Source organism: Acartia tonsa, chromosome 8 (genome assembly GCF_053477335.1).
Source record: "Acartia tonsa isolate MP-2025a chromosome 8, ASM5347733v1, whole genome shotgun sequence".
NCBI lineage: Eukaryota > Metazoa > Arthropoda > Copepoda > Calanoida > Acartiidae > Acartia > Acartia tonsa.
In genome coordinates this window covers 11,678,399-11,706,268 of record NC_137267.1, presented here as the reverse complement: position 1 = coordinate 11,706,268, position 27,870 = coordinate 11,678,399, and positions in this window count along the sequence as shown.

Below are 27,870 nucleotides of genomic sequence, written 5' to 3'. Positions count from 1 at the left end.
TACTTGGATCTTACACCAGATTTACATGTTCTCTGATAAAGAGAAACTTGCAGCGGGCTAAGATAACCCCCTTACTCCTCCTACCTTCCTACTGGATGAACGAACTAACCATAAAATGAATTTTTATGTTAGCAAGCTATATTGATGACAATTTTTCTTCCTGTCATAATATCCACATTTATTCTAAATCCATTGAAAAGATGTATAGGGTAGAAATTAAAGATTGGTGTATGTTTCTCAATATTGTTAAAAGTGACGCTTTTCACATTTACACTGCAGACATACGATCGTAACGGATAGCTTCAATCTTTGATAATTTAGATATATGATACTAAATTTGGACATGATCGATTTGTTTGATCTTCAAGCTGGTGATTCCCATGTCTATTTGGCATAAAACACTAGGAAACAAGATAGCATCTTTATAAATTCATTTGGAATGAAGTACATATTTTAAATCATCATGTCATGGATAGAATTGAATTTCTTTAATATTTTAAACGAAATCACAAAAAATCTGTCAATCTGATTGTTGGGCTGATTTGTTGAGATTTGCTTTCATGGATGTGATCATTCTTGTATTATTCAATAACAAGTGCACTGAATTTGTTAAAGCTATAAACATTTTGATAAATTCTATTTTAAGTAAAAATAGATAAAAAGATAAATAAAATGAAAAAAGTAATGTATGGTAGACTAATATTTTTGTTCAATTTTCATGTTCAAATATTGTACTTTTGATATTAACAAAACATTTGACATAGAACCTTATAAGTTTTATTTGCTTGTACCTTTAAATTATAGTAAAAGAATAGAGGGGACAGGGGTTAATCAACTGTTTGTTCATGGAGTAGGGGCCTTGTTCCGACACTCAATTGGGTCTTTGAATATTCTAGCGTCGGAAATATTAACAAAAGAGCAGAAAGCAATTTGCAAGCAGACGAAAAAGTCCCCAACACTGGAACCAGGCAGTTGTCTGGGTTATACATCTATACCCTAATCCTTGAAAGCAAACCAAAACATGGTAAACATCCCTATTTTAGTCTTAATTTTATTGAGTTTTATAGAACAAGGATAAAATCATTTACAAGATAAATAGGCCAATAGGAAAACCGTGGAGAAACAATCCAGGCATTTCATTGGTTGAATGCGAACTGATGTATTTACGAAAGAGCAGTTACTTTTTCATTTCATTCGAATTTCCCGAAATTATATATGGAAAAAGTTTATTGATCGTATTATAGAAATTAATTATATGTAACTAAATATAAATAAAAATATTTGAAATATTAGGATTCCCTTTTAATTTTACAGATTGTTAACCTAAAAAAGCTTAAATAATACGCAAAAAGTTTTTATTTGTGTAAAAAATAAGTAAGAAAATGAAAGGGTTCTATCTATATATTATTACTTGATAAATTTAATTATCCAATATATTCCGTGTCCTCGTAACCAAAGTTATTCTATGAAAGTAGAAAAAAATACAAAAATGTGGTTGAACCGATTCAGTCACTATTGTTCATTTATATAAGAATGGGACGATGGGTTATCAATTCAATTTAAGTTGTCTCGCTGAAAGGCCATGAAAATCAAAACTATTTAGAAAATTTGATACAACTACATTGCTGTCCTGTTATATATTGCTGTACTAGTTACTTCGCCCTTAGCATCTAGGGGAAGTCAGGGTAAGTCAGAAAATAGCCTAAAACTACCCTAAGAAATTTATAAAGCTTCCCAATAAAGTATGCCTCATACGGAGCAGAATTTTCTGATATCTTGAGCATCAGACAAAAAAAACTTACTACTTTATATAATAGGATGTATATTGTATATAATTTTATGTGTATTGATAAGTCTCATAATATTGGCTAGTTCATTAGTGCTGAGTATAGCTGTTCTACAACTATTACAAAATAAAGATACCATAATATATTAAATTGAAGTATGTGGAAATATGTAATTGTAATTGTATGTATGTTCAGTAAGATCTAGTAGACGGTTTCACCGATAAGTCACTCGACAGTTCTTAGAAAGAATAACTTTAAATAAAGTCAGGTTTTAAGCTATTTGATGAAGGATCGGGTCTTGTTATTTAGACATATCTTTTTATATAAAAAAAATGTTGTTGGGGTTGGTGGTGCGGTTTTACCCACATTTTCTTCTTTTTCTTACCGACAAATGAGTGGGCGAAGCCACTTGTAGCCTATTGAATCTTGCCTATATTAGATTACTTGGTGTAATAAATCCACTTACTTAGGAATATATTCATACAATAATGTTAAACATCTGATATAGCAAGGACAATTATGTTTATAAGTAGCGCAGTAATAATGACTAAAATAGTTATACATTTCCCTGGGCCACTAAGAAGCTTCAGTCCAGCGGTTAGCGAGATCTTAAGCTATAGACAGACTGACACACATCATATTACTTTTTACATAAAATTAGATTTGCTCTTTCTATGATATTTGCTTGACTATATGAGCATTTTTGGACCATATCATAAGTATTTTATCTTATTTGTTAGAGGCAGGGAAATAATAGATGGCTCATCTGATGAAAAACCATTTTATCCCAACTTTCGTGCAACTTTTCACCTTTTGAATTATGCATTACTTTTCCATATTGCAACATGCTATTATTCAAAATGGTACATACAAACAATAATTTTAAAATTAACTAACAATAAATTGACAGGCGTAAAGTTGGATAATGGGTATAGTCCCTTTCGTAACATCGAACCTTATTGGGCGATTCTTCATATTTTTCACAGTAGATTTTCTTCTGTTTCTAGCCCATGCGGGGGGCTCTAACCCTGCAGGGCCAATTACCTAACCCTGTGGGGCAATCACCTAACCAAATATAACCTAACCCTAGTAATCTCTGTCTCAGCAATTTACCTTTTTTTGTGCTTATATAAGCATTTTTGTCAGATTTAAGTAGGACGAGCTTACATCGGGAAAGTCCGCACTTTACAACAAAAGTGGCTTACTTAAATCGGACATGTCGGACTAACGAGCCATTTTCGTAGGTTAATTGCTTACTTGAAGAACTATTATTGCCCTATAAACCCCTAAAAAACCCCAAAAATAAGGGTGGCTGATAAGAATCAGCAAAATCGGACGCTTTTGAGGTAAATGTCTTACAGATTAAGATTTTAATCCGGATTATTTTTCCTCAAAATTTAATCCCTTCTCAGCCATTTAGGCTATATTTGTAGTTGATTGCTTACTTAAACAAGCCATTTTTGTGATTAATGTCCTACTTATATCTTCCATTTTTGCTACAAAATCCTTACTTAAACAAGCCATTTTTGGGGTTGATTGCTTACTTAAATCCTCCATTTTTGCTGCAATACCCTTACTTAAGTAAGCCATTTTTGGGGTTGATTACTTACTTAAATCATCCATTTTTGTTGCAAAATTCTTACTTAAATAAGCCATTTTTGGGGTTGATTACTTATTTAAGTAAGGATTTTGCAACCAAAATGGATGATTTAAGTAAGTAATCAACCCCAAAAATGGCTTATTTCAGTAAGGATTTTGTAGCAAAAATGGATGATTTAAGTAAGCAATCAACCCCAAAAATGGCTTATTTAAGTAAGGTTTTTACAACCAAAATGGATGATTTAAGTAAGTAATCAACCCCAAAAATGGCTTATTTAAGTAAGGTTTTTGCAACAAAAATGGATGATTTAAGTAAGCAATCAACCCCAAAAATGGCTTATTTAAGTAAGGATTTTGCAACCAAAATGGATGATTTAAGTAAGTAATCAACCCCAAAAATGGCTTATTTAAGTAAGGATTTTGTAGCAAAAATGGATGATTTAAGTAAGCAATCAACCCCAAAAATGGCTTATTTAAGTAAGGATTTTCCAACCAAAATTGATGATTTAAGTAAGTAATCAACCCCAAAAATGGCTTATTTAAGTAAGGTTTTTGCAACAAAAATGGATGATTTAAGTAAGCAATCAACCCCAAAAAAGGCTTATTTAAGTAAGGATTTTGTAACCAAAATGGATGAGTTAAGTAAGTAATCAACCCCAAAAATGGCTTATTTAAGTAAGGATTTTGTAGCAAAAATGGATGATTTAAGTAAGCAATCAACCCCAAAAATGGCTTATTTAAGTAAGGATTTTGCAACCAAAATGGATGATTTAAGTAAGCCATTTTTGGGGTTGATTGCTTACTTAAATCATCCATTTTTGTTGCAAAAACCTTACTTAAATAAGCCATTTTTGGGGTTGATTGCTTACTTAAATCATCCATTTTTGCTACAAAATCCTTACTTGAATAAGCCATTTTTGGGGTTGATTACTTACTTAAATCATCCATTTTTGTTGCAAAATCCTTACTTAAATAAGCCATTTATGGGGTTGAGTACTTACTTAAATCATCCATTTTTGTTGCAAAATCCTTACTTAATTAAGCCATTTTTGGGGTCGATTGCTTAATTAAATCATCCATTTTTGTTGCAAAACCCTTACTTAAATAAGCCATTTTTGGGGTTGATTACTTACTTAAATCATCCATTTTGGTTGCAAAATCCTTACTTAAATAAGCCATTTTTGTGATTAACTTCCTACTTATATCTTCCATTTTTGTTACAAAATTCTTACTCAAACAAGCCATTTTTGTAACTAATCTCCCACTTATATATTACATTTTTGTTACAAAATTCTTACTTAAACAAGCCATTTTTGAGATTAATTCCTTACTTAAATCTTCCATTTTTGCTACAAAATCCTTACTTAAAAAAGCCATTTTTGTGATTTATTTCCTACTTTCATGATGAAAATTGGCAAAATTGAACCTATAATTAATGTAAAAAAAAACTTTATAAGTCAAATTATATCAAACTACATGATATTATACAGTATTACAATACATTAAAAAATTTTATATTCTTTTCATGTTTAAAAAAGGACTGATGAAAGTTTGTTTTAAATTTATACAAATTAGATGTTTATATCAAATTCACTAGTTTTCTGCATAAATCAATCTTCTGTTTCTGATTTAAAGTTGTGTTATAAAGTTCCAGCAAAACCACTCTAACCACAGACTGAGACAATCTGCCTTTGAAGTGATTTTAATGTACTCTAATGATATTTTGATTGATTTATCAACTCTGTTCTCTAATGAAGTAAACTCCTGAGAAAAAATTACTAAAAATAAAATATATTTAATATTGATATGAAACACACAAAACTACTCTTTCTAACATATGTTTCTTTAATATTTACAATAACTATTCATGAATTAATATTAACATTTAAATAAATAAATAGTAGTAAAATATCTAATATAGTATTTGTCATTTGGGATTAGACTTTTATTCAAAAAAATATTTAAAGCTATTATATATAAAAACCAGCAATGAAGTGCACTGATGTCTAAGGGGGGAGGGATGTACAGGTATGATAACCCCCACCCCCAATGAAATTTGGCATTTAGGAACTAAGACATCATTGTGGAGCTTCTATGTAATACAGCATGACACACAAAAAGTATTTTTTAGGGTTTACAGACCATATGACTTAGTGTATCAAAAAAGTAGCACATGTTCTTGATCTCTTAACATTTCCACACAAGAAAAAATTTTAGAAAGAGCCTAAATTTTGAAAAGTAACTTAAGAAAAAGTAACTTACATAAGTTTTAAGTAAAAAGTTAAAATAAGTTTTAAGTTGAAAGCATTTTTTTGAGTCTTGTAAGGTTAATGATATTTTCATGATCCTAACATTATTAACAAAAAGGATATCAACAAAATAAAATTTCATCAAAATGAGTTTTGATTTTCAAAAGCATAATTTGCCAGAGATCTAAAGAGATATGTCGAAAAGGGGGCCAAATAAATGTTGGAATTCATCCTTTATTATACACATTGTGATGAAAAAATTAAGTTTTTAAAGTTGAAAGCATTTTTCTATTATTGGGATTATTTATACCCACAAATTTTAGTTCCAAGGTTAAAAGTTTTGAGAATAAAAAAGATTTACAACCTGAAATGAAAATTACCATTCCTTTCAAAAAAAAGCTTGGAAGTCCTTGAAAGTCCTTAAAAATGTAAGAATCGATCTAGCACCCCAAACAATTGGCAAAACTTAATGAAACTTGGTGAAAATATGAAGATTATTACCATAATTATCCCTAAAAATTTCAGCTCTGTATCTTTTATAGGAGTTGAAAAAATCATGTTTCACCCTTTCTGTCTCTGACAGATGGACAGATAAACGGACAGACAGATAGACATTTCAAATAATAGAGTAGCTTCACTTCTAATTATAGAATAGCTTTGCTACTAAAAATAGGCTCAGAACTCATATTTATAGTTTTAGAGGGGGTCTTTTGCTCCACTAGCTTCTAGAAAGGAAGTCCCGAAATAAAATCTGTAATTGTTAATTAGTTAAGTTATGTTAAAAAAGTTTTCTTTAAAAAAATCAGATTGATATCTTTAAAAATAAGCTCAGAACTTACATTTTTAGTGTTTTGGGGGATCATTTGTTCCACTAGCCCCTAGAAGAAAAGTCCCAAAATTCAATTTTTACAGTTTTACAAGTGGATCCAATCAAATAAATGAGCTTACAAGCTAAAAAAACAAGCCCAACAATCCAGGGCAAAATTTGGGACTGAATTATAAATATTATTGTAGCATTTGCTGCATAACAAAAACACACACAGAGAAAAACTTTAGGGTACCTATATTTTTGGGTACCCCAATGCCATAGAAATGATAAGGGAGTAATAAAAAAAAAATTATTTGTGTAAGAACCAATTATATTCAGAAAGTTTTTAAAAACAGAGGGGGAGAGGAATGAGGATACTTTGTTAAATAGTTTAATGTTGCTGCCCTACTTATGGATATACTTATCCTTGTTAACATTAGAAGGAATAATGTTGCGTTACTAATGTCCTTGTTAACCCTTACAGATTGGGGGGGGGGGGAGTCATATTGACCCCCCCTCTAGTGATTTCAATGTCATTTTTTTGTAGGTAAGATAGAGAGTTGTGACTTCATGACTATTTAAGTTTTGTAAATATACGTCGGCAAGAGTTGATCTTATAAGAATATCTGGTCTGTGTCGGTCGTGGCGTCCGGTCAAAGTCGGTTAGGTGGCACCAAATTTAGAAAAAATTTTAAATATATCTTAATTTCTACATTATGACTTTTGTACTTAGATATCAATGACCTTCTGAGAAAAGTGGTGTTATGACCGTTTGACCGCTCCCTGACCAACTTTATGACCGTTTTTTGTCCGGCTTTTACTACAGACATATATCATGAATATCTTGGCTTATATTACAGCTAGAGACCTATAAATTTATTTGGTAAATCCTTGAGCAACAATAAACAGATAAAAATGTTAGTTGGCATCACCAACCACCGTTTTATCGCCGTAACCGCCAAAAATGGGGGTGTCCGTTATTTGCCATTTTCGGCGATGATCAAAAAAAGTAATTTGAAAAATTAAAAGTTTGTCTTAAAATTTGGTCATCCTAGCTGCAAAATTGGCCGCTTTACAGCTGTTTAATATTTAGCGGCTGGCCGCTAAAAAGCGGCTAAGGAGCGGTCTGAACACTATGACTAGAAAAAGTAATTTTCTTTAAAAATACACATGAACCACCAGAAAAAAAATTATGTCTCTAACTGTAACAGGAGCCAAGATAGAGGGGGGGGTCAATATGAACCCCCCCTCCCATCTATTAAGGTGGGAATTGGGGCCCGATCTGTAAGGGTTAAATTTAGATTATCATAATGTTGCTGACAAACTTGTGGATATAAATGCACTTGTTAAAATCAGTAATTTACCACAAAAATGGCACAATTAAGTAAGCAATTTACTTTTTTTCATGCTTACTCCACGAGGAGAGATTACTAGGGACAGCATAATATAATTTTGCCGCGCTATTTATGAATATACTTCAACATTACTTAAACATCACTATTGTATAATATTGCTGCTCTACTTATATTTATACTTGTCCATGTTAAATTCAGTATAGTAAAATAATGCTGTTCTTCTTATGAACATACTTGTCCTTATACCAGTATTACCTCTCTGTGTCTAAATTGCAATGTAACGCGCTCAATCGCCCAAGGGTATTAAGTAAGGTAACACAAAATAGATAGCCAAATTGCACGAATTTTGTCTAGAGGTCCTAACTGCATGGTAATGAGTTGCACCTGTTTTAAACCAAGACATTCCCCATACTCAAACTATTAATGTCACAAACCTCCCTCCTTGTTTGCTCAAACAAATGCATCTTAAAAACGTTTTAAGAAATAAAGCCAAACATTAACATTTGTTGAAAAACTGCTTAGATACAGAATAATGTTTAAGGACATACTTACATTTTTATAGATGCTACGCTTACAAAATTATACTTTGTTGTCCTAGGAATCAGTATTTCAAAAGTCAGATCAATCAAAAAATTATATACCACAAAAATTAGCTGTTTAGAATGGAAGTACGGACATTCAGGTAACAATTATAGAGTTCCTTCGATTTCTGAAGTCTACCTATCTACCACAAGAATCACCATACAAATTTTGAAATTGATAGAAAAATTCTGACGTGCCTATTTTTATTTAATTTAATTTAATGCATAATTTTAATTAACATTCAAAATATTCTTAAAAGTATATGTCCGTCTGTCTGTCCGTCAGTTTGTCTGTCTGTCTTTCCGTCGATCTGCCCATTTGTCTATCTGTCTCTCCGTCTGTCTGTCTGTCCATCTGTTTACGTCTGTATGTCTATCAATACCTTTTTGTTAATTTAGGCATGTTAGAGTTGTCCTTTAAATTTCAAAGGTTTTAGGATTTAGTGCTCAACAAGGTATCCTGAGTGAAAGTTACAATTTTAATTGGGATAAGACAATGAATGTTTAATTGAAATACATCCTCAATGATGATAATAGTTATTTATTGCATCGTATTATAGACAGCATTCCGCGGATAGTAAATTTAAAAGATTAATTACGGTTTTGTTAACCCTGAGGGGCCGAAGTCCTTGGCTTACAAATCTGGTATTGATGTTATGTTTTTTTCATTTTAATATTCATATAAAATTGTCTAGTATGCCTCCGGCACCTCGGGGCTAAAAAAACTAGTTTTAATCTCATATTTGTACTTTCTATATCCGCGGAAAGCCGTTTATAATACGATGCGAGAAAAAACTATTCCAGTATGGCTTCAAAACGGACTAAAATCCGCTGGATTAGAACCGGTTCTCAACTATACTGAAAAATAAGGATAGAATCATATTACAGACCATTTTCCACGAAAATTTTTAAAAAATCATAAAATTTGAACCAGCTTTAATCTTATTATTTTTCATTATGATACCCGCGGAAAGCTGACAATAATACAATGCTATAAATTAATATTCCAGTAGGGAAACCGATTAAAATCCGCTGGATTAGAACCGTTTCTCAACCAAAATTAATTAATACCAGTTTTGTTACTATTCTCATATTTTTTTTTAATATCCACAGAAAGCGGTCTTTAATACGATACAATAAAAAAACTAATCCAATCTAATTTCTAATGGATATCAAAATGAAAAATTGTAAGATTAAAACCCGTTTTCTTAACCCCGCGTGGCCCAGGCCAGGAAAATTTGTCGGCTCAAAGATATGCATCATATAAATAAAACATTTAAGTAAAATGTCACCCCCCCCCCCCCCCCCACCCCTCCCCGCTTCTTATACTACCTAACCCAACCTTACCCAAAATTCAAGGTTTCAGTGCTCAACAATGTACTTCAAGTGAAAGCGCCAATATTTTTATTTTAAAGCATTGCTTTTATGGATGATTTTTTTCTTATTTACTTCAAACTTAATTTTCGTTTTTAACAAGAATCGTGAGGAATAAGACAATGGACGATCAAAAAACTGATCAATGAGCGAGCGTTTTTAGGGAGGGGTGGTACATTGGGCTCCTTGTGAAACAAGTCCACAAAGTTTATAAAAATAATTCTCTTATTTTTTGGGAAAACAACTTTTAGCACTTAAATTAAATTTTGATTGGTTTGTTTATAAACTAGAGTTTCTAAACGTTTCTTTTCTAATTGTAATCTATTAATTTTGTTTTTCATCATTGGGGATGTAAATTAATTAAACGGCCATTGTCATATCCCTTTAGGTTCCTGCGATAATAAAACTTCAATATAAGTACCGAAAGCTTCTGGGCCAACAAATAAGATAACATAGTTATTAAATATTGTGTATAATTCAGGGAAACTCGCAATCATGGCTCAACACGTAGCGCATCCGCTCATTGTCTGGGAGGTGATAGGTTTGAATCTCGACCTGACATCGTGTTATCACTTAAGATGTTAAAAGTGGTTCCTACTGATGATATGTCAAGTGCGCGACATAAATAGGTAGAGCAGGGGGAATACCGTGACCCATAAAAAGGCAAAACTTATTACGATGCACTGTTGGGTCTTCTCAGACAAAAATTGCAACCCCCCCCCCCCACACTTAACGCCAAATTGTGCACTCAAAGGATTGGTTTTCTGTTACTTAAGTATCGCATCTCATTACAAGCGGATGATGTTTTAGATTCTCTAGATGATCACTTAAAAATTGAAGGAGAATACGAGGTAAGACATAATTCAGGGATCTTCAGGGATTAGGCAATGATGATAAATAAAATTACCCTTGTTTTGGATTAAAAATACTTATTGAATTGATTCGAAACCAACTATCCAATTTTTTATAATCGTAATTTACAGTCTAATGTTACCTTCCTCCCTGGGTATATGGCTACAGGGATGGAACAATGAATGAAAAATGTTATGAACTAAATTCCTATAATAAAATGGGACAGATAAGAAAAGGACAATATAAATATCCAGGAAGGGAGGCGAGATCAAGCTGTTTATGTCACCATACCCCAAAGTTTTCTTATTCGTTGGCTTAACAACATGGGGAACTTTTATTAAATTTTGATTGGTTGGTTTATTAAGATGAGTGTCCAAACTTTTCAACAACTAATTGTAATCTACAGAAGTCGAAAATTTGTGTATTTTTAATAGAATATATCGGCCATGATACTGTATAAGGATATAAATTTATGGGACTTCATTAAAGAGATGCTTTGCTTAAAACATTGGCCCATGTTGTAATAGGAATCAGTATTCCAAATATGATTAAGATCTTGTAACAATTATAGAGTTGCTACATTTCCTAAATCGTACTTACTTGTTATAATGTAGTGTGTTTAAAATTGATAGGACAATTCTAACATGTCTAAATTAACGAAAAAAGCTAACCAGTACTGACGTACAGATGGACAGAGCGAACCTGATTATAGAAAGGTTTTCTTTTAAAACTTTACAATCCATTTTCCAGTATGGCTTCGAAACCGACTAACCGCTGGATTAGGACCAGTTCTCAGCAGAGAGATAAGACAATGGGCTGTTTATTACAATAGTCCTTAAAGTTTTATAATAACTTTTCTCGTATTCATTCGAATCCGGTGGATAGGAACCGGTTCTCATCCATACGAAAAAACTATGTCTAGCATCGTATTACATCCAGCTTTCTACGAATATAGAAATGTACGATCATAAGATTAAAACCAGTTTTTTTAGCCGGTGCCTCCGGCACCTCGGGGCTAAAAAAAACTAGTTTTAATCTCATAATTGTACTTTCTATATCCGCGGAAAGCCGTTTATAATACGATGCGAGAAATAACTATTCTTATTCTTTGGCTAAACAACTTTGGGGACTTTATTGAATTTTGATTGGTTGATTCACTAAGTAGAGTGTTCAAACGTTTCAACCACTAATCTTAATATACAATAGAGTAATTTTGTGTTTCATCATTAAGGATGTACACCAAATTATCGGCTATACTGAATCATGTTTAGCATCAAATAACAGACATTTTTTCATGAATATTAAAATGAAATCATAAAATTAATACCTTCCAGTTATGTTTTTATTGCTACATTTTTAAAAGCGAAGCTTTTCTATAATTAGGGTCGGTCCGTCCGTCCGTCCGTCACGGATAGCTATTTTCGTTAATTTAGACATGTTAGAATTGTCCTATCGATTTCTAATTTTGCATAGAGATTCCTTTAGTAGTTAGGTACGATTTAGAAAGCGTAGGAACTCTATAGTCATTACCAAAATGTCCTTACGTCAATTTTAAACATGTTGATTTTTTTACTTTTTTAAATAGCTTTTTTCGTTAATTTAGGCATGTTAGAATTGTCATACTGACTTCAAATTTTTCATGGTGATTCCTGTAATAGTTAGGTACGAGTTAGAAAGCGTAGTAACTCTATAATCATTACCAGAATGTCCGTACGTCCATTTTAAACATGTTGATTTTTTTACATTTTTAACAACAAATTTGTATGTGACCTAATTATCCGATTGGTCTGATTTTTGGTATACTGATTCCTGGGACAACAAAGTACAATATTATAATATGATCAAAATCCCTCAAATTATCCATTTTCTTTTTATAAAACTTGCATGATATTAAACTTTTGGGCACCTGTCTACCCACTTCTTTCCAATAATTGTAATTTACTGTCCAGTGTTCCCTTACTTCCTGGGTATACATCTGCAGGGATAGAACAATGAACGAAAAAACTAAATTCTACCTATAGTAACATGGGACACATAAGAATATAGACAATATAAGTAAGGAAAGGGATATTGGGCTGTTTATGATACTTGTACCAAAAGTTTTAAAATAAATTTTCTTATTCGTTGTCTTAACAACTTTGAGACGTTTATTAGATTTTTATTGGTTAGTTTATTGAGTTGAAAGTCCAAACATTTTAACCACTAATTGTAATCTAAAGAAGTCATAACTTTGTTAATTAACAATAGAGATGTTCATAAATTTATCGGCCATTGTCTTATCCCATTGGATCCCTGATAAATATCAAAGAAAAAAGAATGATAAACCCATAAAATTGAAGCTCTGAAATGAGCATGATACTGTTTAAGGACATAGTTACATTTTTGGGACTTAATTATAGTGTTATAGTACATAGTTTTAGATCGATAGGAAAACTCTAACAAGTCTAAACGAAAAGAACCAATATTGACGTACCAACGACCCCAATTATAGCTTTACTTTTAAAAATTGATAATTCATTTTCCAGTATGGCTTCGAAACCGATTAATATCCGCTGGATTAGAACCGGTTCTCAGTCATACTGAAAAATTATTTAAAGCATCGTATTACAGACAATTTTTCACGGTTAATAAAATAAAAATCATTAAATTATTACCAGTTTTGTTAGCTGGGACCTCGACCTCTTGGGACTAACAAAACTGGTTTTAATCTAATAATTTTTCATATACGCAGAAAGCTGTCTATAATACAATGCGATAAATAACTATTCCTTATTAAATAAGTAAATCTCAGTGTGCATAGACGTCCAAGGGGGGTGGGGTAAAGTGGCGATTAACCCCCCAAAACCGAATTACCCCCCCCCCCCCTTAAAAAAATTTTACCTCCCCCCCCCCAAAAAAAAGCTTGGACGTCTATGTCAGTGTGGTTTATTTTCACAACAAAATCTAAATTGAGTAGGGACAGATTAATGAACAAAATATTGCAGTAAAGTGTAAGAATCTAAATTTCTATTTCTCTATTAATTACTTGACTAGCGGCTGCACCTAACATTTGGAAGCTTGGTTTCTCGGAATTCAAAGTGGTAGGGAAGGGAACAAAATAGCATAAAACCATCCTCAGAAAAATAAAATGTGAAATTTCCATGTAAAATCGTAAAGACAAAAATCCTTACTGCTTTATACAGTAGGACAGCCTAGAATAGCTTTAAGTCGCGCACCTAACATAGCAGCAGCATAACCATTTTAAAAATATCTAGATATAATGCGCAGTTGTGCAAAGGCTCGAACATTTGCAAACTAGATTATAACATTACATTGAAAGTAATTTTAGTTATTAAAATGTTTGTCTTCATCTGTGGAAATATAAATATAAACAATCCGTAAGTCAAATGGTCATAAGCAAAACCAAAACCTAACCTAAGGTTAAAAACCAAAACTTGTTTTAAATGGGTGTCATTTTAACTTCATTACATTCAAACTTAAAGTTTGTGAATACGAGTAGACAGATTTAAAGATAAACCTAACCCTTCTACTATTTTTTTCAAAATAGATAAGTAGCGGGAGTGTAAATATGTTTAAAATGTCAAAAAAGTTTATAGGACAATTGAGAATGAAAACTTCTGTTTTTAAAATATATATTTGGCCTGTACAAAGATGTTAGTTTGATAAAGTAGTCTTGGGTTGAGTTGGATCAATAGCTTTTAAAAGTATTTTTTTAAAGGGAGGTGGTATTCTAAATGCTAAAGTTTTTTTGTAATTTTATGTAAAATATGTTAGATATAATTTCTTTCCAATGTTTTAAAATTCAAATAGTACACAAATGAGTAGATTTTTGTCCCCATCCCATCCTTTATTTCTTTTAACCAAACCCCAGCCTTATATTTTGACTCCGCCTATTTCCTTCCTTACAACCAAATCGTTTACAATAATATCATACGAATATTAAATTAAAAATAATAAAATTAAAACCAGTTTTCTTTGTATGTGTGTGTGTGTGTGTGTGTGTGTGTGTGTAGCGTTAAATTACAAATAGACTGCATTCCGCGGATAGTAAATCCAAATATTAATTCCGGTTTTGTTAACCCTGAGGGGCCGAAGTCCTGGGCTTACAAATTTAGCATTATTATTGTGGTTTTTTTTTATTTTAATATTCAAATAGAATTGTCTACATTACACATTTTTCCAGTATGGCTTTGAACCGATTCTAATCCCGCGGATATTAATCGGTTTCAAAGCCATACTGAAAATAAAATATCCCCTGTTGTAGATTAAAATTATTAATTGGGCACTACTTGTCTGGAACCAACCAATCAAAATTAAATAAAAGTACCCAAAGTTTTTAAGCTAAATATAAGCGAGGATGGTAATAAAACTTTGGGTACCTGTGAAAATATAGTCCAATATACCCTCCCTCCTTGGGTATAAATGTAATTTAGTTTTCAATTATCCCTGGGTATGGTGTATCTACATTAGATGAAAAATGTTTTATAAGCGAAGCTTTCAACATTGGGAGGGATTTAATTTCACTGGTACCCAAAATTTAATTTCATCTGTACAAACAGGCAGTATCCAAACTTTTCCACTGCTTATTTTAATCTACAAAAAGGGTCCCATTTTATAATTGGATAATTTTTTTCTGCATGACTAAAAACCTAATTAATCAAGAGGGAAAAATTAGCTTCGTAGCCACACTGAAATAGTTATTTATAGCATCGTATTATAAACGCTAAGCAGCTTTCCGTGGATTTAAAAATGTACAATTGTAAGAAAAAAAATATTTTTTAAAACAATGCTTAGAAAACCGGATATAATACGATAAGATAAATGATTTTTCAATATGACTTAGAACCACTTTTAATCCAGCGGATATTAATCGGTTTCAAAGCAATACTGAAAAGTATTTTACTAGACCTATATATATATATACCTCTACCTTATATATACACAAGAAGTTTGCAACAAGTATATTTGTATTTTTCTTTGTTTGTTATGGTTTATTTCTTTAAAGTGTGATTTTATCAACATTGCATTATTAACATAATAAAACTCAAACAATCTCATTTAATATTTAAATTTTAAAATGTTTACAGCATTGTCAACATAATAAATCAATAATATTAATTTGCTTTCACATACAAGGCTTTGAATTAAGGATTTTAAGGATATAACTTTTAACTTTAACACTCGCTCAATGTTTCACTTTAGGCAGGTATAACCAAACTGAAGATCTGACCCGCACACAGTGGCGTAACACACACTCCTACACACACACACACACACAAACACGCATATACAAACAAACTAATGCAACCATCGCATTGAATGCTAAATGTACATTTACACTTTTAGTGCTAACAAAACTCATGGATGGAGTCGTTTTACGGGCGTCATCTTAAAATACAATATTGTAGAACTGACCAAGCCTGACCAAAGTTAAATTCTGTGTCACCTGCCTACAATGCTCCTTTACGGCAATAGCGGCAATTTTGAACGGCGTAAACGCGTTTCGAAACTTTTCAACCCATTAAAGTAGTCTTGGGGGTTATTTTAAGGACTTGACCTAGAAATACTTTTTTCAAGAACTTAAAGCGCCCTACAAAAGTTGTTATCTGTAGAATCTACGTAAGACGCACAATTACGGCGTTAGTGACAGATATAAGTAACAATTTTTTTGTTTTCATCAAATGACGCGCCATGCCACACAAGTACAAGAGCTCAATTATGTGTTGATGTTCATAAATATCCCTAGTAATGTCTCCCTGTGTAAGTAGGCAAAAAAAAAGTAAAATGTTATTTATTGTGTCATCTTTGTGGTAAATTACTGATCACCCACATAAATATAAAATTCTTGTCAGCAATCTACAACAATTTGGTCTGACTTGTGAGTTAAAAGTGGGTAGAGTAAATAAATCCTCAGTCATTTATAGTAAATGTTGCTTATATCATTTGAAGTGAAGTATAATGAGGAGTAATAATTAATCACAAGGGCATCCAAGCTTATTTATTGATTATTGAGATGATTTATCTATTTATGGAAGCTAGACAATGAATTTTGATTTAAACATTTTTTTATACATTGTTTAGACACACCCAGTACATTGTTTAATTAACCCATTAGTGCTGAGCGCCACTTTTATGGACCTATCAAGCTGAAAATTTCAGGGAAGCTTTATTATGGTAAAAACGGAATTCCAATTTTGTTTTTTGCTCTAGTGGCATCCACAGGAAAGTTGCAAATAAATCCGGTTCGACTTGGTTATAAATACCCATTGGGCATAGGGACCAGTTTTTGGGTGGTTTCCCACGGTATTCAAACCTGTTTTTTACTAAATACTCAGTTTTTTGGCCCAAATAATTAAAAATCTAATTTTTGAACGTCCAAAGTGAGTTGTAGAGTGGCTAATACTTCGATATGATCCGTAATTGAAAACTACACAACCTCATGTAACTTATATAGCTACAAGTAGGATATGAAACGATTTATATCACATTTAGTGTTTTGGCTATAGGTGCCACCCTTTTCAGTTTAAAAAGCCCGTTTCTAGGAGTTTTAAAACTTTCATATCTAATTGTTGAAAAATTAAAACCGGGTGATTATAACCGAGCCGAGCAGGGTAATAAAACTAACGGGCTTTTTTAACCAAGTTGAGCAAGCCTATATAGAACGTAAAAAAACAATAAAAAAATCATATGAAAAATAATAATTTGAATAAAACAAATTCACAAATGGATGCACTTGCCAATAAACTTTAGATTTCACGAAAAAAATCAGCAACTTTACTTCATAAACAAAAAAGTTAGGAGGGGTATTTTGAAATCACCTTTTTTTTCTTTGTTTTCAAATTTTGTTGAGCTATACCGGCAAACGGAAGTAAGCAAAACTGCCTGCTCCAGTGGGAAATGAAAACCAGGGTAGTAGAGGGGGGATTTATACTGAGAATGATGCAATTGAGAAACTGGGAACCGGTTATTTTTATGATTTTCTGTAACCGGGCTTTAAAACCTGTTCGTCACTAATGGGTTAAAGGGCCATTGCAAACCATTTTTATCATGGTTTAGAACTGTTTTAAGCTGGTGGAACTATATAGTCTTTTGTTTTTGGGTGGTGGTACAAAAACTTGAAAGTGGAAGTAAAAAAGCACACAAAGTTTGCCAATATTTTTTTTAAGGATTTTATTTTTGGGGGTTAAATTGGACAGATTTTTAGAGGTCCTAAGGCACCACCAAATTAATTCCGGTTTTGTTCATTTTATTCTGAATTTTGATGGTTTATTGAGTTGAGTGTATAAACATTTTAACTACTAATTTTAATCTACAGAAGGGGTAATTTAGCATGTCATATTAAGGAATGTGTCTTATCTATTTAGATCCCTGATTAGTTTCATAATTTTATTTGTTATCTTTGCTTAAGTGAATGCTTTTTATTACACAACAACATAAGTTTTAAGTACCATGTATGTGTTGTAACATAAAATATAGGCCAACATAAAACTTATTGTTGGAGGGATAGGACAATTGCAGATTGATTTTTATACATTTTTATATAAAAAAATCCAATCACAAGCTTGTATTCAATCAGTCAATAGTTAAATAGAAATTGTGGAAGAAAATTCCCTAAATTTTGTTGTATTTTCACTGCAAGTTTTCTCCTCTTTCTATTCCTAGTGGGGCCAGTTGCCTAACCTTGTGGGGGAACAACCTAACATAACCTATAAAAGCTACTGTGAAAATATGGCAAAACGCCCCTTAGGTGGTTTGCCATGAAAGGGACCCCCAAAATTCTTCTATGCTGGATGTTTCAGACATTAATTTATTTGACTAATTTACAATAGAATTGTCATTGGTATGACTGCAATCTGATCTTGGACAAAGTAGCCTCCAGACAAAGTAGCCTCTAGGGAAAGTAAGAGTTAAGACAGTAGAAGACTTGGTGTTGCTTTAAGTTCTGAACCTCTCCATGCACCTTGCAACATACTCCACTTATGAGTTTGGTGTAAAGTGTTCATTCACCCATCAGTCAACCAACCCTTTGATTGTCTGAGAAGTCCTACAAGGTAATGAGTTGCGCCTGTTTTAGGCCAAGGCATTCCTCCTACTCTAAATAATAATGTCATGCACCTGATGTAGTAGCAGTAGGAACCATTTTAACGCCTTAAGTTATGACACAGGGTTTAGGCCAAGATATGAACCTATTACCTCCCCAATGATGAGCAAGTGCACTACATGTTGAGCCATGGTTACGGGTTGACCTCCAGGAAAGTAGCCTCCACTTATAATAAAGGTCATGGCTGCAGTGCTCGGCCCACTGGCCTGCCTAGTTGCAGGCGCTCCACCCCCTAGCCTATAACCTAACCTAACCTATGAATGAATGTTTAATGTACATTAACTTCTAATTTTATATATTTTTATTCCATATATATGTTAGGTTAGGTTATGTTTAATGTACATTAACTTCTAATTTTATATTTTTTTATTCCATACATTTGTTAGGTTAGGTTAGGTTATAGGCTAGGGGACCAAGCGCCCTTGGCTAGGCAGGCCAGGGGGCCAAGTGCTGTGGACATGACCTTTATTAACAGTGGAGGCTACTTTTCTAAAAGAAACCCTGCAAGAAAAATTATTTTTTAGTACAATGAAAATTTTTAAAGATTTTCATTGCTCTTGATGGAAATTTCAATATTAAAGTAAAAGCTTATTTTTGTCAGAAACTTAGGCTGCCAGTAACTAATAATATTTTTACAAAAAATACACCTTTTCATAGTCAAAATCTCTTTTAAAAATTCAGTTTAAATTGCATTTGTACTCATAAAGTCATAGCGAGAAAGAATGAAACTAATGTCAGTAATACAGATGACCAGCTGTGATTGGTTGTTCAGGGGACTTAGACTTCTGATTGGCTGGAAAGCCTAAAGGCTGTCATTCTTACATTACAGTACTACCAGTACAATGCAAATTAAACTGAATTTTTTTCAATGATTTTGAATATAAAGAAGGGTGTTTTTATTATGAAAATGATAACAGTTACTGGCATCCTAAGTTTCTGCCAAAAATAAGCTTATAATTTTCTTTCTACGTGATGTATAACTTTTTTGTTATTAAAGCTGGAGGCTTCAAATTTTGGGTATTGGGTCTACTCATGGTGGTCTTTCAGTAGTTAAAGTGGTATATTGTGTGCAGGGTTCCTTTAAGTATTTGTCCCAAGCTGCTTTGTCCTAGAAGCTACTTTGTCCAAGGCTACTTTGTAAAAGATCCCAGCATTCACCACTTTTTTAATAACTCTTTACAGTTGAATATTAACTATATATGTAATATTAACAGAAGATATTACTTAGAAACCTAGCAACTTTGAGATCTTTACCAAAAAGTCTGTAAGTCAATTCAAAACATCTTTCAACATTTTTCATCAAATTTTTTGTATTTAATAATTATTCTACTCATCTAATAATAAACAAACAAATAATAAGCTAGCCCCTACCATAATTAAATTATAAATTATTTTCTCAAAACATTTTATTATTAAGGGGAGATGGAGGGTTTTAGTACTCAACAAGGTATCCTGAGTGAAACCACAAATTTTACAATGTTTAATGGAAATACATCCCCAATGTTATGCATCATAATATAGACAGCATTCCATAACAAATCTGGTATTGATATTTGTATAAAATTGTCTAGAATATATTATGTTACATGATTTTCCAGTATGACTTAGAACCGGTTCAAATCCATCAGACATTAATCAGTTTTTAAGCCATACTGAAAATTGAATTACCCCTGTTGTAGATTACAATTATTGATTAAATTAATTGAAAATTGTGCACTACTTGTTTGAAACCAACAAAATACAATGAAAATACCCAAAGTTTTTAAGCTAACCAAGCTAAGGATGGTAAAGAAACTTTGGTTACCTGTGTAAATACAGTCCAATATACACTCCCGCCTTGGGTATAAATGTAATTTACAGATCAAAGATCCATGGGCATGGTTGGTCCACAAATTGGAAAAAGAATGTTAAGGTTTTTATTTAATCTAAATTTTTGCATTTTTGACTCATATAACAAATCATACTATTTCTTGATAAATTAATTATAAGCAATCAATGAAAACTTTTACTTATTTGGCTTATATACCAAATCTTACTATTTTTTGATAAATTACTTATAAGCAATCAATCACAATAAATGCTTATTTGGCTTATATACAAAATCATACAATTTTTTCATAAATTACTTACAAGTAATAAATGAAAATTATTGCTTATTTTTCTTACATACCAAATCATGCTATTTTTTCATAAATTACTTATAAGAAAACAATGAAAAATTTTGCTTATTTGTCTTATTTACAAAAATATGCTATGTTTTGATAAGTTACCTATATGCAATCAATGAAAATTCTTGCTTGTTTGGCTTATATATAGGGATGCATATTCTGCATAACTACTCTGCTAAAAGGGGGAGGGAAAAATAAAAAATAAGTGGTTGGGGGAAAAAAGTTAACTAAAAACAGTTTACCATTTTCCTCCCCTTCTTGTTGAAAAAAAAAATATGTGGGAGAGGGAAAAAAATTAATGAAATATAGAGTTCTTTAAATATTTTTTTCATTCCCCCCCCCTCCCCCCTACTTAGTGGAAAAAACTAAAAGGAGGGAGAATTAGTAGCAGGAGAAAAAAATTAATCTTGTGCAGAATATACACCCCTCCTTGTATACCAAATAATACTATTTATTGATAAATTACTTATTAGCAATCAATCTAAATTCTTGCTTATTTGACTAATGAAGTAATTAATGAAATATTTTAGAATCAAGCAATCAATCACAATAAATGCTTACTTGGCTTATATACCAAATCATGCAATTTTTTGATAAATTACTTATAAGCAATCAATCACAATAAATGCTTATTTGGCTTATATACCAAATCATGCAATTTTTTGATAGATTACTTATAAGCAATCAATCACAATAAATGCTTATTTGGCTTATATACTAAATCATACAATTTTTTGATAAATTACTTACATGCAATCAATGAAAATGATTGCTTATTTGGCTTATATACCAAATCATGCAATTTTTTGATAAATTACTTATAAGTAATCAATCACAATAAATGCTTATTTGGCTTATATACCAAATCATGCAATTTTTTGATAGATTACTTACAAGCAATCAATGCAAATGATTGCTTATTTGGCTTATATACCAAATCATGCTATTTTTTCATAAATTACTTATAAGCAATCAATGAAAATGATTGCTGATTTGGCTTATATACCAAATCATGCTATTTTTTTTATAAATTACTTACAAGCAGTCAATCACAATAAATGCTTATTTGGCTTATATACAAAATCATCCAATTTTTTTGATAAATTACTTATAAGTAATTAATCACAACAAATGCTTATTTGGCTTGTATACCAAATCATGCAATTTATTGATATATTACTTATAAGCAATCAATCACAATAAATCTTTATTTGGCTTGTATACCAAATCATGCAATTTTTTGATAGATTACTTATAAACAATCAATCACATTTAGTGCTTATTTGGCTTACATACCTAATCATGCAATTTTTTGAAAAATTACTTACAAGCAATCAATTACAATAAATGCTTATTTGGCTTATATACCAAATCATGCTATTTTTTCATAAATCACTTACAAGCAATCAATCACAATAAATGCTTATTTGGCTTATATACCAAATCATACAATTTTTTGATATATTACTTATAAGCAATCAATGAAAATGCAAATAACTTATAAGTAATCAATCACAATAAATGCTTATTTGGCTTATATACCAAATCATGCAATTTTTTGATAGATTACTTATAAGCAATCAATCACAATAAATGCTTATTTGGCTTATATACCAAATCATGCAATTTTTTGATAGAGTACTTATAAGCAATCAATCACATTTATTGCTTATTTGGCTTATATACCAAATCATACAATTTTTTGATAGATTACTTATAAGCAATCAATCACAATAAATGCTTATTTGGCTTATATACCAAATCATCCAATTTGTTGATAAATTACTTACAAGCAAGCAATCACAATAAATGCTTATTTGGCTTATATACCAAATCATGCAATTTTTGGATAAATTACTTATAAGCAATCAATCACATTTGTTGCTTATTTGGCTGTTATCAGCCAAATCTTCTCTTTTTTTTATAAACTGCTTACAGGAAGGAAGGGATTAATTATTACTCCTCCTTCTTTTTCTTCACTTCAACTTGTATAAGCCATTTTTACTGTAAATGACTGAGTATTTATTTACTCCACCCTCTTTTATCTCACAAGTAAGACCAAATTGTTGTAGAATGCTGATATAAGTAAGCAATTAGTATTCTTTATGGCTTATCAGTAATTTACCACAAAAATGGCACAATGGCACATTTAAGTAAGCCAAAAAAAATGTTAATTGCTTACTTACATGTTTTGAGATTACTAGGGTAACCTAACCTAAAGAAACCTATAAAAAGCCTTTTTAAAAATACGACGAATCTCCCCTAATGGGGCGATGTCACGAAAGGGACTTTTCCCAATTTTTTTAATTTTCAGGTAAATTATCATTTTGTCCCTGGTTAGGAGAAAGTCTACTCTATATAACTATCATAATTTGTATTTTACAGAGTATACAAAGCAAGTGCTATATTCAATATTGACACTGAATTTTATGTGAACTTTCTTTTTTCTATAATTTTTTGAAAGGCTACAGCAGAAAAATTGTAAAAATATCAACCTTAAACATTCTACATGTAAGCAATTTTACGAAAAATTAAATATTAAATTTATGTTCCTTTTAATCATAAAGATATGTTCTGAATCTTTTATTTAAAAAGAAGACCATTTGCCTTTTCTCATATTTGTGAAGCTTCGCTTTTGAGTAGTTTTTATCCTTGTTAATGTATATTTCTGAGGAAAAAGATTGGCTTGATTAATGGTATTGACAAATATATAAACAAATTAAGAAAAAAGGACAAAAATATTTTATGTTGTACTTTAACATGAATGACTACCCCAGAAAGTGGATCTTAGAAATAATTAAATCTATGTACTACAAACTAAAGAGAAGCTACTCGCATAATCATATTAAAAAAAATTTAAAGTCTGAATTAATTTCTATAATACCTATTTTTCTTCTCGGAATGAGGCTGCTGTCAATGGATATAGGATATACGTGGATAAATGGTCAGGGGAACATTTGTGGTCAATTTAGCTTGCTAATATGGACCTCATTTATTGGTCAGTTTGTTTATCAAATAGAAGGGAATTGGATGGGGTAAGGGGGGAATCGTTAAATAAGCCTGCTGCGAGTAACACTTTATCAGAGTACATGAAAATCTGGTGCAATATCTTAGTAATGATAAATCGATTATGCTGTCCATGACATTGAAAAGTCGTGTCCAACCAAAGTTAATTAAGGGAACAATGTATCTTTTTTTCTGCCCATCAGTATTATGCTGACCAAACACCAAAATGACAACCTTTTACGACCTTTGTCTGAAAGTCTTAAATTGTATTGAATTGCGCCTGCTTAAGAGCTAGTGTATTTCTCTACTCTTACTATTTATGGTAAGTTCCTGACTTAGCATCAGGTGGTACAATTTATATTTCGATATAATTAAAATTAGATTTTGAAACGCAGACCAATGGATATAGAATATAATTGGATGAGGGAGGAGTCGTTATTTTAGCCCGCTACTAGAGTACATGATAATCTGGTGTAAGATCCAAGTAATAATAAATCCATTCGTAGACCCTACTGGTATATCATAAAGTAAATCATTCACATGTATCATAAAAAAATCTGGATTTGCATTATGTATAAGAAATAAAATAGCAACTCTGTTTGAAGCTTGAAAGCTAATAATACGCCCATCATTGATTTTTTGTCATTCATATTTGTCAAGGGGCAAGGGGAAAAAAGACAAGGAAAATTGGCAAAAAAAGGTTTTGTGTAAATATTGGCTGAAAATGAACAATTTCTCCCCAAGATATTTGTATTGCCACTTCTTATTTTATTACAATATGCACAATGGCCTAAAACGGCCAAAACGTATACAATTGATTGGTGTTACCCAATTGCCTCCCTCCCAACCCCTTTCGACTTATTAATGATACAGAAAAATCAGGGAAACTGATTAAAGCAAGATATTAAATATTAAGGGTTCAGCAATATTTAGGATAGGTTAGGTAGTGAAAGGTCCCAAACGGGTGAGCCAAATAGAAATTTACAGATTTTGTCTAATGTGTCAGCATATAGCAGAAAACATGTTCTAAAATTTTACAGATTGCCGTTTTCATATGGTGTTCAATCACTGCAGTAAAAGTCCTTTTTTAAGTTAGATAAATGTCAAAAGCTTGTTTGAGGGTTTTTAAAAAGACAAACTAGCAAAAATACGCTTTTGATACTTGAATTATGTAATTAAAAACATTCTTGTTTTAAAAACTTAAAATCATAACCTTTTTATAGGTTATCAATGCATTTAAAATTTAATAACTATTTAATTTTATGTAATATGTTAAAGAATTACATCTAGTAAAAGTTAAAATAAGTATCTTTTCATCAAATGTAAAATATTAAATCGAGGATATAGCTGATTACTCTATTAGTAAGATTTTTAGTAAAGCAAATGTAATTTATTGAATGTCATTAGAACATTCTAATTTTCCATTATCTATTTCTAATTCTCAATGCTGTCCATTAAAAATAAGACAATAGGTAATAATTAATTCTAATGGCTTTTAGTAAAGAAATTGTATTAGTTTTACTTTAAGCAACTATAACATTGTGGGTTTCAATTGTCCTTTAAGCTAAATTAATCGAATTGATCGAAATTAATAGATAATTTTCAATTCAAACAACATTTAATAAGGATTTTTTACCAAAAACAATTATAACATTGTCTAGGTTGTCCCTAGAGCTACTTTTGCCATTTGGTAGATTTTAGACAATATGAAACGAAAGGGATGGTCCAACTTTTGATATTTGATGTTTGCTCAACAATACAATTTATTCTTCAGGCTATGGACACAAAATCCTTACATTTTTATGAAGCTTTTTTATTCTCACAAAACTGCAAAAAATAAATGCTTAATTGGCAAAATTTTACAAGATTACAAGAATTCAAACAAAAATTAAATATTGAATGAATACCTACTATAAAAAGATAATATGAAATAATCAAAATTGAAAGTTAAATATTTGCATTTTGATTGATCCATTATTACACTATTTTTTTTTGGGCCTAGATTTTAAATAAACCATCTCATAATAGACACTAAACTTAAATTAGCTATAAATTTTTAAAAATTACTGATAAGACAAACACATAGAAACTTTTATAACTACAATTATAATTTTCCACTCTGATTGGTCACAAACACAAATACACACTTCTATCTTATTGGCTAAAATTCTAAACTTCCTCTTTGATTGGTCAATGACACTAATGCACCTTTGGCTTAAATTTGAATCTTGCACTCTAATTGGTCAAAGATAGTCTACTCTTATGTGCTTAAATTCTAAACCTTGCCTCTGATTGGCCAAAGATACGATACTCTTATTGGCTTTAATTCTAAACCTATACTCTGATTGGTCAATGATACTCTACTTTTAGTAGATTTAATTCTGAACTAGCTCTCTAATTTGTCACACAAGAAAACATCTTCTGAATTAAATTCTAAACTTGCTTTATTTAAAAAACATTATTAATATATTCTCAAGCAATTTTATCAAAGGTTACTAAAAGCTTTACTATTGGACATAATTTTCTTTTAAAAAGAGAAGTTGATTGTTATTTTCTAGTTGTTCTGAAATAACATTCCTTTATGACATACTGACTCAACTCATTCATATCTCAACACACATAAACACACACTCACATCCACACACACACACACACACACACACAGACAGAAAGACCATTTATCCATAAGAAGCGGGGCAATAAAAATCTACTATGTTATTTCAATAAAATTATACAAGTAGTTGTATAAAGTGATGCTTGTAGATTGCTAAAATAATAAATACCCACAATCCACAGGGATATAAAGGGATAAGACAATGAACGATAAATTCATGTACATCATGATTATACACTAAATTTCCACTTCTGTAAATTAAACTTAGTGGTTGAAACGTTTGAACACTTTACTTTATGAATCAACCAATCAAAATTCACTAAAGTCTCCAAAGTTGTTGAGTCAACGGATAAGCAAACACTATTTTAAAACTTTAAAATAAATAAACAACCCTCTCTCTCTTCACCCCCATTCCCCCCCCCCCTTCACCCCATCCACTCTCCTCCTGCTGTGGATAAACGAACTGACCAATAAATGAGGTCCATATTAGCAAGCTCAATAGTATATCCATCCATGTTGTATATCCATCCATTAGTGTAAAGAAGCTACGCCCCTGAAAAGCACTTCTATACACACAACACATTGTGTCAAGAAAAAAACAGCTTTTTTACACCCATATTAAATTCTTTTATTCAATTTTCAAAAATGAATTTTATTTTTCGTAAAGAAAGATATGTTGTTACTTTTTGCTTTATATATGTTATTCAGGTCCATAAAAATTATTTGATTTTATTATTTTTGATGGTTTTTATTTCTTTTTTAACTAGCAGCTACGACACTAGGGGCATATAGGGGCATTTAAGGGGGAGGGGTAGTAAACCTTCCCACTTTCAACTGTGGTTTAAAAAAAATAAGTTATAAAAGATTTGGTGGAGGGTTTTATTTTTTAAAGGGGTTATTTCTCTTGGGGGAGTGGTGGTACCCTTCCCAGGACCTATGATGTGCTACACTGTAAAGGAGAATCATAACTATTCAGCGGGTACAGAGATCCTTCTGAACAGACAGACAGACATACAGACACCCACACACTTACACACACAGATCCTGTTACTTTTATATAAGTAGGACACCCTTATTATTCACATTCAAATTTTTCTAATAATTTAGATTTTTCTGAATATATTCAACAAGGATAATAATGTCTAAGTTTACGAAGCTAAGCAATAACACATTATGAAAGAAATGAGAATCTAAATTTAAAAGAAGGATAGTAGATGCAATATAAGCTATGCTTTTACAATTAGCTACTGAAAAATCTATCTATAACTTAAAATATTTTCTATCTGATTTTTAATTACAAATGTTCTAGATACAGCCTAAACCTAGTTATAAAGAATTTTTGCACTTTAAGAAAATTTTATGAATCGGTTATTTAT